At 38.0% G+C, this 15391-nt stretch overlaps 1 long non-coding RNA gene across 3 annotated transcripts in view; it reads right to left on the bottom strand.

Moving 5' to 3' along the window:
- LOC138417473 (uncharacterized) overlaps positions 1–15391 on the bottom strand; it is a 37686-nt gene that overhangs the window by 3898 nt on the left and 18397 nt on the right. The window contains exon 3 of one of the 3 annotated variants that reach the window (XR_011248139.1): positions 2724–2932. This is a non-coding gene — a long non-coding RNA (uncharacterized lncRNA). Of the gene's footprint in view, positions 1–2723; positions 3398–8710; positions 9008–15391 lie in introns of those variants that run through there. The other 2 variants (XR_011248146.1, XR_011248144.1) reach the window with 2 other exon arrangements.

The following is a 15391-nucleotide window of genomic DNA, read 5'->3' as shown; positions in this document are numbered from 1 at the left end:
TGAGTATTTTTAATATTAAATGTAATAGTTTTGACTTTTATTATTTCTCCATTATAAAAGTAATATAGAATTATAGTCAAATTAGAAACTCTTAAGTGAGCATAAAGAAAACAATCGCCCTTAAGGTCCCAGTCAGATATAACTCACATTAACAGTTTAGTGTATAACCTGCTAGCTGGTTTTTCCCCTTTTTTTTTTTACTTTTTAAAATGGACTTCAACTGTACAAATTTGAAATAATCAAAACCCTTACTTTGTAACACATTCTCATCATTGACTCTCTTTATTATTTATCTAATAAGCTAATAAATATTTGCCACTATATGCAAGACCTACAGTGAGCTGTGCTATGCTCAGTCGTGTCTGACTCTCTGCAATACCATGGACGGTAGCCCGCCAGGCTCCTCTGCTCATGGGATTTCCCAGGTAAGAATACTGGAATGGGTTGCCATTTCCTTCTCCAGGGGATCTTCCTGACCCAGGGACTCAATCCGTGTCTCTGAGGTCTCCTGCCCTGGCAGGCGGATTCTTTACCACTGCACCACCAGGGAAGCTCAAGATCTCGAACAGAGACAACCAATGACAAGTTATTGTCAATATTCTAGATGTTTTCCTATGCATTATATGTATGTAGAACTTTTTTTAAAGTTCTAGCCAAGATCTCATCAGTCTAGCATCCACAATTAAGAGATTGAAGTGAGAAGCAAAGATTGTCTTAACACATATTTACCAATGAACTACTAGCATACCAATGAACAGATTATAAACTCTCAAAGTAACCAATAAACATTTGTATCATTTGAAGAACTGAACAGTATTCCACTGCACAAATTTGTTACAATTTATTTAACAGTCTTTTTTTAACATTTAGATACTCTTTTTTAAATTAGGTAAGAATGTGAAAACATCCTTAAATATGCTTCTTGACTCATATCTTGGCCCATATCTTGACCCATCTGATTATTTCCACTTGTTGGATCAAAGGGTATGCACATTTTCAGGGCCTTTGATACAACCTGCTAAATTGCTTTTAAAGTTTAAACTAATTTAGCTTCCAGTGATCTCACTAGGAAAGTAAGGCTCCAGATGCCAGAAAACCTCAGGCAGCTAGAAGTTGGTGGTATAAATACAACAATCAGACCTGAGGATGGGTAGGGCACTGACAAAGTATACTATGCTTTAGGAAGAAATCATACATGCAACATTTAATTAGAATATTCTAGCATATTTTTAGGTTATATATGCAAGAATACTGTAAAATCCATGATGGAAAAAAAGCAACATAAACAAAACTTTGTGTGGCCAGAGGTCTAGTTCAGTTCAGTCACTCAGTTGTGTTCAACTCTTTGCGACCCCACAAATCACAGCACGCCAGGCCTCCCAGTCCATCACCAACTGCTGAAGTTCACTCAAACTCATGTCCATCAATTCAGTGATGCCATCCAGCCATCTCATCCTCTATCGTCCTCTTCTCCTACTGCCCCCAATCCCTCCCAGCATCAGGGTCTTTTCCAATGAGTCAATTCTTCGCATGAGGTGGCCAAAGTATTGGAGTTTCAGCTTCAGCATCAGTCCTTCCAGTGAAATCCCAGGACTGATCTCCTTTAGGATGGACTGGTTGGATCTCCTTGCAGTCCAAGGGACTCTCAAGAGTCTTCTCCAACACCACAGTTCAAACGCATCAATTCTTCGGCGCTCAGCTTTCTTCACAGTCCAACTCTCACATCCATACATGACCACTGGAAAAACCATAGCCTTGACTAGACAGACCTTTGTTGGCAAAGTAATGTCTCTGGTTTTTAACATGCTGCCTAGGCTGGTCATAACTTTTCTTCCAAGGAGCAAGCGTCTTTTAATTTCATGGCTGCAGTCACTATCTGCAGTGATTTTGGAGCCCAAGAAAATAAAGTCTGACACTGTTTCCGCTGTTTCCCCATCTATCTGCCATGAAGTGATGGGACCAGATGCCATGATCTTAGTTTTTTGAATGTTGAGCTTTAAACGAACTTTTTCACTCTCAGTCAACACCAAAATCAGATTGATTATATTCTTTGCAGCCAAAGATGGAGAAGCTCTATACAGTCAGCAAAAACAATACCAGGAGCTGACTGTGGCTCAGATCACGAACTCATTACCAAATTCAGACTTAAATTGAAGAAAGTAGGGAAAACCACTACACCATTCAGGTATGACCTAAATCAAATCCCTTATGATTATACAGTGGAAGTGAGAAATAGATTTAAGGGACTAGATCTGATAGAGTGCCTGATGAACTATGGACAGAGGTTCGTGACATTGTACAGGGGACAGGGATCAAGACCATCCCCATGGAAAAGAAATGCAAAAAGGCAAAAGGGCTGTCTGAGGAGGCCTTACAAATAGCTGTGAAAAGAAGAGAAGCAAAAAGCAGAGGACAAAAGGAAAGATATAAGCATCTGAATTCAGAGTTCCAAAGAATAGCAAGGAGAGATAAGAAAGCCTTCCTCAGCGATCAATGCAAAGAAATAGAGGAAAACAACAGAATGGGAAAGACTAGAGATCCTCTTCAAGAAAATTAGAGATACCAAGGGAACATGTCATGCAAAGATGGGCTTGATAAAGGACAGAAATGGTATGGACCTAACAGAAGCAGAAGATATTAAGAAGAGGTGGCAAGAATACACAGAATAACTGTACCAAAAAGATCTTCACGACCCAGATAATCATGATGGTGTGATCACTCACCTAGAGCCAGATGTCCTGGAATGTGAAGTCAAGTGGGCCTTAGGAAGCATCACTACAAATAAAGCTAGTGGAGGTGATGGAATTCCAGTTGAACTATTTCAAATCCTGAAAGATGATGCTGTGAAAGTGCTGCACTCAATATGCCAGCAAATTGGGAAAACTCAGCAGTGGTCACAGGACTGGAAAACAGGTCAGTTTTCATTCCAATCCTAAAGAAAGGCCAGAGGTCTAAGTTTCTTTCAAAAACCAAAGTATACGATGAATAAGTAGAAATATTTTTTTTTAATAAAAAATATAACTATTAAATCCTATCCAATTTTTATATGTCTGTAACCAGTCCTGGGTGTTCATTGGAAGGACTGATTCTCAGGCTGAAACTCCAGTACTTTGGCCACCTCATGCGAAGAGTTGTCTCATTGGAAAAGACCCTGATACTGGGAGGGGTTAGGGGCAGGAAGAGAAGAGGATGACAGAGGATGAGATGGCTGGACAGCATCACCGACTTCATGGACATGAGTTTGGGTGAACTCCGGGAGTTGGTGATGGACAGGAAGGCCTGGTGTGCTGCGGTTCATGGGTCGCAAAGAGTCGGACACGTCTGAGTGACTGAACTGAACTGAACCCTTAGGCCAACTTGAAATGTTCAATAGGTAAAGCTTCAGGCAGATGAAGACCTAGAAAAAATATTTTTTAAACCCTTACATGCTTCTATATATACATGTAACAAACTCATATTAAATATTTTTCTAACATGAATTTAGTAATTTAGTAATAATCCCACATCATTCCAGTCCTCCTGTTTACCATTTATTTTGGTTTTAGAAATGGTAAAAAATTCATCAAGTTTTATATATATATATATAAACAACATGCACATATGTTTATATATTCACAAAGTAAAAAAATAAGCAATAAAAAGTATACAATGAAAAATAAATCTTATGTGTATTCCTAATGTTACTATCCAAACACAGTCACTCTGAATGGTTTCTTATATATCCTTAAGACTGTCTAAAAAGATATCAAACACACAGACAAAAAATGTGTGTGTGTATTCTCTCTCCAATTAAAAAAAAAACATATGCTACAAACTACTGTATCTTAGAGACTATTCCATATTACTACAGAGGTATCTGCCTCAGAAAAAAATTTTTTTTTATTGAAAGCACAGAATAAAACATGTTCAGGGCTTAGGGGAAATTACTTTTGAGGAAGGCTCAGTAGATACTCTGAGATTACTGCAATAAGAAAAAGTTGAAGGAGACATTCATTTATTCATTCCTTCACTTACTCATTCACCATGATTCAAATATTTAACAGCTATGGAACTTACTGGGTATTAGGAGTATAATGAATTAGAAATCATTTCTACCTTCTAGGAGTCATAGGTTATTAGGAAATATACCCATATAAACAATTCAGCAATCGTAATACCATATGATGTGATGTTATGCTATACACTGGCAACACAAAGAAGTAATTAACTCTATTTGTACCAGGAACAAATGTTAAGCATTCATGGGTATTATCTCATATAAAACTTACCACAACCCTATTACATGCCTGCAGGGGTTCTTTATTAGTCAAGGCTTTATTAAAAGTCCCCACAGTTGAGAGATTGAGCAAAAGTTGCCTTGCTATATATTTACCAGTAAATCAATCACTTATAAAATTAGTCATTAGATATCCTTCCTTACATAACATCTTTCTGTTCCTATTAGCCTGTTTGAAAATTCACTCCAAACTGTTTGCAAAATGAAATTGCGAATTTCTTGCAAAAGATGTAGGACTTTCATGAAGTCTTGGAAAGTAATAGCAGAGAATTGCTCAGATTACAAGCAAAACCACAGATGAAAATAAGAATGTTGTGGAAGTATACTAGTTAATAATTGAAGAAGAGAAATTCCAAAAGGGTAGTGGCATTTCACAAGAAAATGATTTGAATGGAAAAGAAAAGTAAAATATCTGTTTTATGTATCGTGGTGGTGGTGGTGGTTTAGTCACTAAGTCTTGTCCGACTCTTGCGACCCCATGGACTGTAGCCCACCAGGCTCCTCTGTCCATGGGATTTTTCAGGTAACCTAAGGCAAACCCTATAGCAGGTATACAAAAGATAACAGTGGTACCAATAAGCACAGGACTATGGAAAATCACCAAATCAAAAGGAGGAGAGCAAGAAAAGAAGAAGAAAGGAACAAAGAAATTACAAACAGCCAGAAAACAATTAACAAAATGCCAACAGTAAGTCCATACCTAAACCAATAATTACTTTAAATATAAAAGAATAATTATCTAATGAAAAGACATAGAATGTCTTGGGACTCCCCTGGCAGTCCAGTGGTTAAGACTCCATGCTTCCACTGCAGGGGCCACAGGTTTCATTGCTGGTTGGGGAACTAAGATCCCGCATGCTACCCCCTAAAGACATAGAGTGTCTGAATGGATTAAAAAAACAAGACCCAACTATATGCTGCCTATAAGAGACTCACTGAAGCTCTAAGGAAACAGACTAAAAGTGAAGAGATGGGAAAATGTATTCTTTGTAAATGGAAACCAAAAGAAAGCAGGAGTAAGCTATACTTCCCCTGGAGGAGGAAATGGCAAACCATTCCAGTATTCTTGCCTGAAAAATCCTCATGGACAGAGGAGCCCGGCAGGCTACAATCCATGAGGTCACAGAGTCAGGCACGACTGAGCAACTGAGCACAAGCACAAAGCTCTATTTCAATCAGATAAAACAGGCTTTAAGGCAAAGACGTATAAGAAGAAAAAAGGAAGGTGATTATATAGTGATAAAGGGGTCAATCAAAAACAGGATGTAATATTTGTAAATATTTATGCATCCAAAATAGGAGGAGCACCTAAATATACAAAGCAAATACTATCAGACCTGAAAGAAATAACAACATAATAATAGCAAAATAATCCTTTTCAACAATGGATAAGTAATCCAGACAGAAAGTCAATAAGGCAACACTGCATTTCCTACATTAGACCAGATGACTTTACTGATGAATTCTACCAAACATTTAAAGAAGAATTAATACCAATCCTTCTCAACCCTTCCCAAAAAACAGAAAAAGAGGGAACACTTCCAAATTCATTTAATGAGGCTAACATTACCCTGATACCAAAATCAGACAAAGATGCTACAAGAAAAGAAAATTACAAATCAATATCCCTGATAAACATACATGCAAAAATTCTCAACAAAATACTGGCAAATCAAATTTAACAATATACTAACAGGACCATATACAATAATGAAATGAGATTTATTCCAGGGATGTAAGGATGACTCATAATCTGCAAATCAATCAATTTGATATATCTCATTAACAAAATGAAGGATAAACATTATATGATCATGTAGAAAAAGCATTTACAAAATTCAACATCTATTCATGATAAAAAACTTCAAACAAAGTCGGTATGGAAGGAATGTACTTCAACAAAGTAAAGGTCATTAAGATAAACTTCCAGCTAACATCATATTTGATGGCAAAAAGCTGAAAAGTTTTACTTTAAGATCAGAAACAAGCAAAGGATGCCTACTCTTGTTACTTTAACTCAACATAGTACTGAAGTCCCAGCCAGAGCAATTAGGCAAGAAAAAGAAAGAAAAGGCATTCAAATTGGAAAGGAATATGTAAAATTGTCTTTACTTGCAGATGACATAATATTATATATAGAAACCCTCAAGGACTCTAACAAAAACTGATAGAATTAATAAATGAATTCACCAAAGTTGCAGGATACAAACTCATATGTAAGCATTAATTGTATTAAAAACACTGACAATGAGCTATACAAAATGGAAAATAACAAAACAACATGACTTAGTTTCATCAAAAGAAATAAAATATCCAGGAATAAATTTAACCAAAGGAAAAAAAGTCTGTATACTAAAAACTATAAAATATTGATGAAAGAAATAAATGGAAAGTTATTCTGTGCTTACAGATTGGGACAATTAATATTCTTAAAATGTTCTTTATACTACCTAAAGAAATCTCAAATTCAGTGCAATCCCTACAGAATTCCAATGACATTTTTTGTAGAAATAGAATGAATAATTCTAAAATTCATATGTAATCACAAAAGACCCCAAACAGCCAATGCAAACTTGAGAAAGAACAAAGCTGTAAGTATTACATATTCTGATTTTAAACTATATTACAAAAGTATAATAATCTAAACAGTATGGTTTTGTTATAAAAATAGACACATAGCTCAAAGGGACAGAATAGAGCCCAGAAATAAATTCATGCATATTTGGTTAATTAACTTATAACGAAGGAGCCAAGAATATACAATGGGGAAAAATAGTCTCTTCAATAAATGGTGTTGGGAAAGCTGGACAAGAATGAAATGAATGAATGAAATTGGATAAGAATGAAATTGGACCCCTATCTAACATTATACACCAAAATGAATTCAGAATGGATTAAAGACTAGAGTGTAAGACCAGAAATCATAAAGTTCCTAGCAAAAAGCATAGGGAGTAAGCACTTTGACATCAGTCTTGGTGATGATTTTTTGGATTTGTCACCAAAAGCAGAAGCAACAAAAGCAAAAATAAACAAGTGAGACTACATCTAACCAAAAAACTTCTGTACTGCAAAGGAAACAAGCAGTATACGCAGTATAAGCCCACTTATAAAATGTGAGAAAATATTTGCAAATCATACATTTGATAAGGAATTAATATCCAAAATATATAAAGAACACACAATTCAACAAAAAACTATCAAACAATCCAATTAAAAAGTATATAGAAGAACTGAATAGATAATTTTCTAAAGACACAAAAAAGGCAAGTATATAAAAAGGTGTTCAGTATCAGTAATCATCAGGGAAATGCAAATAGAAACCACAATGAAATATCACCTTACACTTGGTAAAATGGTTATCAAACCAACAAGTCGTGGTGAGGATGCAGAGAAATGAGAACATTTGTGCACTGTGGGTGGGACTGCAAATTTGTGCAGCCAGTAATATGGAGGTTGCTCAAACAATAAAACTAGAACTACCATATGACCTACCCATTCTACCTCTGGATATATATCCAAATGAAATCAAAATAGGATATCAAAGATACGCCTGTTGACTTATATGTCATTCCAGCATTATTCACAATAGTCAAAATATGGAAACAGCCTGTGTCCATAAATAGATGAAACAATAAAGAATGGATAAAGAATATGTAGCATGGACTTTACTGGTAGTCCAGTGGTAAGAATCTGCCTGCCAATGCAGGGGACATGGGTTCGATCCTTGGTACGGGAAGATTCCAGACACAGCAACTAAGTCTGTGGGCCACAACTATTGAGCCCAAGCTCTAGAGCCTGTGGACGGTAACTACAGAAGCCTGTGCACCTAAAACCCATGCTCCACAGCGAGAAGCCACCGCAGGGAGAAGACCATGCACAGCAACTTACAGAGTAGCACCAACTCGCCCCAACTAGAGCAGGCCCTCAGGCAGCAAGGAAGACCCAGCACAGCTTAAATTAATAAGTTTTTAAATGGTGTGGCATACATACACACACACAGAGTTCAGTTCAGTCACTCAGTCCTGTCTAAATCTACGCACTGCCGCACATCAAGCTTCCCTGTCCATCACCAACTCCTGGAGCTTGCACAAACTCATGCACATCAAGTCAGTGATGCCACCCAACCATCTCATCTTCTGTCGTCACCTTCTCCTCCTGCCCTCAATCTTTCCCAGCATCAGGGTCTTTTCCAATGAGTCTGTTCTTCACATCAGGTGGCCAAAATATTGAAGCTTCACCATCAGTCCTTCCAATGAAGATTCAGGACTGATTTCCTTTAGGACTGACTGGTTTGATCTCCTTGCAGTCCAAGGGACTCTCAAGAGTCTTCTCCAACATCACAGTTCAAAAGCATCAATTCTTTGGCACTCAGCTTTCTATTTGGTCTACCTCTCACATCCATACATGACTACACAGTGAACTATTACTCAGTTGTGAGAAAGAAGGAAATCATTTTATTTGTGACAATATGGGTAGACTTTGAGGACATTGTGCAAAGTGAAATCTATCAGACAGAAAAAGACAAATAATGTATTGTTATCACTTATCTCTGGGTTGGGAAGATCCTCTGGAGAAGGAAATGGCTATCCACTGCAGTATTCTTGCCTGGGAAATCCCATGGAGAGAGGAGCCTGGCAGGCTACAGTCCACATGGTCACAAAGAGTTAGATGTGACTGTTTTCCAACACCATCTGCTCCCTCTATGTCTCATGTATTACTTATATGTGGAATCTTTAAAAAAAAAAAAAAAGACAAACACGGAGAAGCTGAGTAAAGAAAAGTTGTTGCCAGGGCCTGAGGGTGGAGAAAATATAGAGAGGTTAGTAAAAGTATACCAACTTTTAGCTATAAGATTAATAAAGTCTGAGGATCAAACATAAAACATGGTGACTATAGCTGGTAACTGGTTTAAAAAAAAACTTCAAGTAAATTTTAAAATCTAATTGGTTTTATTTAATATAAGGCAATTCATGAATTAGATAGGACCCCAACTAGCAACTAATGGGCTTCCCAGGTGGTGCAGTGGTAAAGAATCTGCCTGCCAAGCAGGAGTTGTGAGAGATGCAGGCTTGATCCTAGGATTGGGAAGGTGCCCTGGAGAAGGAAATGGCAACCCATTACAGTATTTTTGCCTGGAAAATTCCATGGACAGAGTCTGGCAGGCTACAGTCCACAGGGTCACAAAGCGTCAGATACGACTGAACACCAGCACAGACCTGGCTCTGGCTGCCTCTTGAACATCATCTCTCCCCAGTGGGGCAGGGTTATTCTGAAGGATACAGTGCAAGAAAAGAAGAAGAAAAAGAAGCCATCTAGCAACTAAGAGTGCTTTGAGGAGTTGTATGAAATGGAGGGTTACAAGGCAGCAGGCAGCCTTGGAGGGTTATAGGCAGCAGGAGAGTGGGGCAAGAAGGTATTAGCAAAAGAACAGAAAAGATAGTCTCCATCCAGGCCACCTTTTTGGGTGGGTGGGAGAGGAAACAGCAGAAGTCTTTATCTTGTAATATCAGACCAACTGTCTTAAAGGTCACATTTCTGTGGAATGCTAAAATTGCAATTACAGACATACCTCAGCGATATTGTGTGCTCAGTTCCAGACCACCACAATAAAGCAAATATTGCAATGAAGTGAGTCACATGAAACTTTTGTTTATCCAGTGTACATAAAAGTTAGGTTTATGCTATACCATAGGAAAAGGAGTGCATCAAGGCTGTATATTGTCACCCTGCTTATTTAACTTATATGCAGAGTACATCATGAGAAACGCTGGACTGGAAGAAACACAAGCTGGAATCAAGACTGCCGGGAGAAATATCAATAACCTCAGATATGCAGATGACACCACCCTTATGGCAGAAAGTGAAGAGAAACTAAAAAGCCTCTTGATGAAAGTGAAAGAGGAGAGTGAGAAAGTTGACTTAAAGCTCTACATTCAGAAAACGAAGATCATGGCATCCGGTCCCATCACTTCATGGGAAATAGATGGGGAAACAGGGGAAACAGTGTCAGACTTTACTTTTTTGGGCTCCAAAATCACTGCAGATGGTGACTGCAGCCATGAAATTAAAAGACGCTTACTCCTTGGAAGAAAAGTTATGACCAACCTAGATAGCATATTCAAAAGCAGAGACATTACTTTGCTGACTAAGGTCTGTCTTGTCAAGGCTATGGTTTTTCCAGTGGTCATGTATGGATGTGAGAGTTGGACTGTGAAGAAGGCTGAGCACCGAAGAATTGATGCTTTTGAACTGTGGTGTTGGAGAAGACTCTTGAGAGTCCCTTGGACTGCAAGGAGATCCAACCAGTCCATTCTGAAGGAGATCAGCCCTGGGATTTCTTTGGAGGGAATGATGCTAAAGCTGAAACTCCAGTACTTTGGCCACCTCATGTGAAGAGTTGACTCAATGGAAAAGACTCTGATGCTGGGAGGGATTGGGGGCAGGAGGAGAAGGTGACGACAGAAGATGAGATGGTTGGGTGGCATCACTGACTCAATGGACGTGAGTCTGAGTGAACTCTGGGAGTTGGTGATGGACAGGGAGGCCTAGCATGCTGCGATTCATGGGGTCGCAAAGAGTCGGACACGACTGAGCAACTGAACTGATAGTCTATTAAGGGCTTCCCTAGTGGCTCAGATGGTAAAGAATCTACCTGCAATGAGGGAGACCTGGGTTCGATCCGAGTTGGGAAGATCCCCTGGAGGAGGGCATGGCAACCCACTCCAGTATTCTTACCTGGAGAATCCCTATGAACAGAGGAGCCTGGTGGCTACAGTCTATGGAGTCACAGAGTCAGACACGACTGAGTGACTAAGCACATAGTCTGTTAAACGTGCAATAACATTATGTCTAAAAAAAAAAAATGTATCTGTGTTATTCATTCAATTATGTCCAACTCTTTGCAACCGCATGAACTATAGCCCACCAGGCTCCTCTGTCCACGGAATTCTTCAGGCAAGAATAATGGAGTGGGTAGCCATTCCCTTTTCCAGGGAATCTTCCTTACCCAGGGATCAAACCTGGGTCTTCTGTATGCAGGTAAATTCGTCACCATCTGAGCCACTGGGGACACAAGGTTTCCACAAACCAATTGTCAAAATCAAAGCACAATAACATAAAGTGCAACAAAATGAGGTAGATATGCCTGTTTCAAATTAAAGAAAAACACTCAATGTAAAAGTTGTGAGTTGACTTTTATTCGGGGACTTTACAGAGAACTATTGCCCAGGAGATAGCCTCTCAGTAATTCTGTGGGGACTACTCCAAAGACATAGGGGAGGAGCCATTATATATATGATTTGGGGGGCCTGGGAAATAAATACATGTTGACACATATTTCAGGTAAAAGATGACTGCTAATTACAAAGAACAGATATCTCAAGTTAATAATTTTGATGCTTTTCTGTGTATGGGAAGTTTCAAGAATTGAGGGTCATTAAAATTCTTCCTTAAATATGGATCTTATTATCTACAGGCCCAAAGCAGAAAATGTTTTATGCTGTTTCCCTCACCCCATTCCAAATCCCCTTCAAAGAGTGCACAGATGGCGGGCAACGTCGGTGAGCTGCAACTTAACCCTTTCATAAATGGGGTGATGAGCCACGATCTTTGTTCTCTTTGTTCATACTTAAAAGTCTTGGATTGCTGCCTTGGGGAAAAATGACTCCATTTTGGGCCTTTTTAATTTGATGCTGTATTGCATAAACAAAATTTGCTTTGAAGGTAGAATTTAAATGTTCTCAACACACACATGCACACAAAAAATATGTGAGGTGATGGATATGTTAACTATCTAGATGGAGAGAATCATTCAAAATGTGCATATATATCAAATCACTACAATGTATACTTCAAATATCTTATGATTTCATTTGTCAATGATACCTCAATAAAGGTGAAAGTCTTTTGAAAAGTAAAATATCCTTCAAAATTGACCCTCTGGGGACACAGCAGCAAACTTGGGCAGGTATTCCTTTTCCAGACTAGTTGTAAAAATGCCATAATAGAAAGAAGGATGTTGACAGGTTCCAGAATTTTACATAATTGCTCTAAGAAAAGCCTAGGGGAGAAAAAATTGTGTTATCAGTTCTTGAACAGGAAGAAATGACAATCTGAATATGTAAGAGGGCCAGTATCATGAAAGTAGATATTCTAGGTAAGAATTGTGATTTTTTTCTTTCCTTCTCATGTTGTTTACTCAAAATGGTTCCCTAAAATTTGATCTGAATAATTTTATCACATAATGCCAAATTCCTTTCAATGCTGTTGCACAATTTTGCATTGCCATCAGCAATATATGACAGTATTTGATAATTCACAGCCATGCTAATAGAATGTATTGTCAAATTCTTAGATTTCTGATGGATGAGATTTGAGAAATGGTGTTCAATATTGTTTTACACTTTCTCTTATTGGGAGTAAGTGTGATTATCCTTTCATTTGTTTAAAAGATATTATCTTTTTTATGAACTGTGTATTGTGATTTTTGTCCATTTTTCTGTCATGGTTTGGCTCTCGTTTTGTTTTTTATTTAAATCAACCCTTTGTCTGTGGTACAGCCGCAATTATTTTCTTTTAGTTTTCATTTGTCTTTTGCTATGTCTGTAGCACAATTTTTTTTTTAATCCTTAAGTACTTAAATGTATCACTCTTTTAACTATCATTTCTTCTGATTTGGCTTAATAGTTAAGAACAGATTTCTCCTCTCTAGTTCAAAAGAAATTCATCTCGGTTTCTTCTGGGGTTTGTATGTTTTCATGTTTTTTCATTTTAGATCTCAAACCTATTTTGCTAATAATGCTTTCAAGTCTTTTATAGTCTTATTGATTTTCTATCTACTTGTAGCAAACTATAACTGTAGACTTATCTATTTTTCTTTTCTAGACCGTCAGCTTTTATTTCATGTATTTTGAAGCTCTGACAAGTGCATAAACATCAAAGACTGTTATGTCTTTATATTGAAATGATCTTTCTGTTATTATGAAATGTTTTCTTTACTCCTGGTAATATACTTGTCCTAAAGTTCACTTTGTCTCATATTAATACAGTTCACCCTTCTTGAGAGTAATGTTTACATATTTTTTAACATGAATTTAAAAATATATTATTCTTCCATATATATATATTTGTGTTAATATATTTCATTGGTTCTTTTTTAAGCCAGTATGAAAATCTCTGCCTTTCCATTTTGATGTTTAGACCATTTATATTTAGTGTAATTTTCCATACGGTAAGGTTTAAATCTAACAATTTACTATTTTGTATTTTTCTGATGTGTCCATTGTCTCCTTTTTTTGTCTTTTCCTTTTTTAAGAATAATTTTAAAATTCTACTTAATTCCCATTCTGGCGTATTAGCTGTATTTTTGTATTAGTTTTTTAGTGGTTGATCTGGAGTTTACAACTGCATCTTTAACTTATACTCTATCTTCAAATACGATTATGGTGGTGGTGGTGGTTTAGTAGCTAAGTCGTCTCTGACTCTTGTGACCCCATGGACGGTAGCCCACCAGGCTCCTCTGTCCATGGGATTGTCCAGGCAAGAATACTGGAGTGGATTGCCATTTCCTTCTCCAGGGGATCTTTCCAACCCAGGAATCGAACCCGGGTCTCCTGCATTGCAGGCAGATTCTTTACCAACTGAACTATGAGGGAAGCCCCAATACTATTATACTATATGATAAAATGTTAAAATCATACAAGAGTATACTTACATTTCTCCCATACATCCTTTGTTGCTGTTCTTGTCATACATTTCACTTTTATACAAGTTATTAACTTCAGGCTACTATTGTTGTTCAGTTGCTAAGTCATGTACCACTGTTTGTGACCCCATGGACTACAGCACACCAGGCCTTCCTATCCCACACTACCACCCAGAGTTTGCCCAAGTTCATGTCCAGTGAGTCAGTGATGCTATCCAACCATCTCATCCTCTGTCATTGTCTTCTTTTGCCTTCAGTCTTTCTCAGCACCAAGGTCTTTTCCAATGAGTTGGCTCTTTGCATAATGTGGCCAAAGTATTGGAGTTTCAGCATCAGTTCTTCCAATGAATATTCAGGGTTGATTTTCTTTAGGATTGAATGGTTTGCTCTCCTTAACTTCTAAGGGACTCTCAAGAGTCTTCTCCAGCACTACAGTTTGAAAGCATCAATTCTTTGGTGCTCAGCTTTCTTTATGGTCCAACTCTCATATTTATACATGACTACTGGAAAGACCATAGTTTTCACTATGCGGACCTCTGTCAGCAAAGTGATATCTCTGCTTTTTAATACACTGTCTAGGTGTGTTACACCTTTCCTTCCAAGAAGCAGTTCAGTTCAGTTGCTCATTTGTGTCCAACTCTTTATGACCCCATGGACTGCAGCATGCCAGGCTTCTCAGTCCATCATCAACTCCCAGAGTTTATTCAAACTCACGGCCACTGAGTAGGTGATGCCATCCAACCATCTCATGCTCTGTCGTCCCTTTCTCCTCCTGCCTTCAATCTTTCCCAGCATCAGGGTCTTTTCAAACGAGTCAGGTCTTCACATCAGGTGGCCAAAGTACTGCAGTTTCACCTTCAGTATCAGTCCTTTCATTGAATATTCAGAACTGATTTCCTTTAGGATGGAGGGTTGGATCTCCTTGCACTCCAAGGGACTCTCAAGAGTGTCCTCCAATACCACAGCTCAAAAGCATCAATTCTTCAGCACTCAGCTTTCCTTATAGCCCAATTCTCACATCCATATACTGGAAAAACCATAGCTTTGACTAGACAGACCTTTGTTGGCAAAGTAATGTCTCTGCCTTTTAATATTCTGTCTGGGCTGGTCATAACTTTTCTTCCAAGGAGCAAGTGTCTTTTAATTTCATGGCTGAGTCACCATCTGCAGTGATTTTGGAGCCCCCAAAATGAAGTCTGTCCCTATTTCCATTGTTTCCCTCTCTATTTGCCATGAAATGATGGGACCAGAAGCCATGATCTTAGTTTTCTGAGTGTTGAGCTTTAAGCCAACTTTTTCACTCTCCTCTTTCACTTTCATCAAGAGGCTTTTTAGTTCCTCTTCACTTATGATGCCATAAGGGTGGTGTCATCTGCATACCTGAGGTTATTGATATTTCTCCCAGCAGTCTT

Source organism: Ovis canadensis, chromosome 1, assembly GCF_042477335.2.
Source record: "Ovis canadensis isolate MfBH-ARS-UI-01 breed Bighorn chromosome 1, ARS-UI_OviCan_v2, whole genome shotgun sequence".
Lineage (NCBI taxonomy): Eukaryota > Metazoa > Chordata > Mammalia > Artiodactyla > Bovidae > Ovis > Ovis canadensis.
Note: the sequence above shows the minus strand (reverse complement) of the source record. Positions and strands in the feature narration are given on the sequence as shown.